Raw genomic sequence first — 1811 nt, 5'->3', positions numbered from 1 at the left:
CTTGCCCTTCAACATTAAAAACAACACTGGAATAATTAAACGTAGCCTTATAATTTATTGTCAATATAACATATTGAAGTTAATCCTTGACAATTCCCTTCGTGAATAATGGTTACTGAACTGAAATTACTGGATGTTTCGTTTATGGAACCCATAATTCTTTCCCTGAATTCTGACTTTGCATATCCGGTTAACCAAGAAATCAAGCTTCTTTAAACAAGGTCATGGTTATAAGTCACTTGAGCTGCCCAAATTGTAGATCTTATCAGTCACGTATCAGACTCAAACCTGAATATTGGCATTATATTCCCTGTTTTAGCAGTAAGGTACTTCCAGAGGACAGATAGGCCTGCAGTATTTATTTGCAACATTCTATGGGAGACTTGCGTAGTTCATCTACTCATCAAAGATCCTTTCAACCGTCTGAGTTGAACAACTCACATCATTGTTCTTTACAGCCAGAGCCATCTACAGAGTCATTGAGGAGCCCTAAACTTCATGGCTGATAACAAAGTTTGTGATCAGCCATGATAACAAACCAGAGTGTTTCTGGATGGCATTTACTGTTTTTGTAATGTTATATGCCAATTGAATGGACACAAATGCTAAATTAAGGTAGGTATATTGATAAGATAGCCTACCCTTGAAGAGCAGTGTGCTAAATCCGGACGTTTATATTTAGTTAGTCGGCTAGGCTGGTGTACAGTCAGATCAATCTGTCATTAAGGCTATTTAGGGTCAGAGGAAAGTAGGTCAAGCCAACTTGAAATAAACATTGGATGGTTTATGCATTAGAAAGTTATCATTAGGCTATAATGATAATGAATGGAGAGCCTTGTCCGAACTGGTTTGTGTTGAACCTGGTTTTAAACCTGATGAGTTTAGGGGAAATATGAATAAATAAAAAAAAATTAAAAAATGTTTCCAGTTTAATAGGGTTTGCTGCCATTAGCTCATCTGTATTTTTCATGCTTCCACCTTTCACTATTTTCCTTTATAACTTTTAATGTGTTTCAGTTTCTCTCTTTTTATTATTGTTATTTTTGTGGTTCATAGATATCTATGCACAATGAGGATTTCAGGTCTGGGTCTCAGTTTTGCATTGTGTGTTTTTGTGAAATAATTAGTATTTCACAAAATACTAATTAGTATTTCTTCTCAAACACTGAGATTAAAAAATATATTTTGGGCTGAGGTTTCAGAGGTTATGGAGAAAATCGCTTACCAGTGTGCGTTCAAGAACATGCAAAATAAGGACATGTCCAACTTCTAAAAGGTTCCTGAGGGATGTCTGATCAGAGCAAATCTTAGTTTCTCAGAAAAGATATGATTTGATATCTTTCTCCATTTATTCAATTCAATAATTATACATTATGGTGCATTTTTTTTCCTCTCTGTTTTACAGACATTATTGGGGATTCCAAAAACCACCTCACTTTGGCAGAGGTAGATTATTTTGATTCTGTTTACAAAGACAAAATTAGTGGTGTTGCGTACAAATTTGCAGGGGAATAAATGGCTGAGTGGTGTATGGGTGTTCTTTTTAAACAAAACGTTTGGATTGCCCAAGCAGATTTTTTCAAATATGAGCATAGCCATTCGATAGTTGTGTGAGTAAGAAGCTTGATTTTTCCTGACCAATTTCGCAAATGTGTATCATATGCCAGAGCAAATCAAACATGAGCTCGCAGCTCATTCCCAGACAAAGTCAGACCGTAATTTTCAGAAGAATCACAAAGCTGGGTTATGTTCGCTGAGCCAGAATCTCTGCTCATTTAATTTGGGAAAGACCGTTCCAACTGCTCAAACCA

Source organism: Gadus chalcogrammus, chromosome 12 (genome assembly GCF_026213295.1).
Source record: "Gadus chalcogrammus isolate NIFS_2021 chromosome 12, NIFS_Gcha_1.0, whole genome shotgun sequence".
Lineage (NCBI taxonomy): Eukaryota > Metazoa > Chordata > Actinopteri > Gadiformes > Gadidae > Gadus > Gadus chalcogrammus.
Note: the sequence above shows the minus strand (reverse complement) of the source record.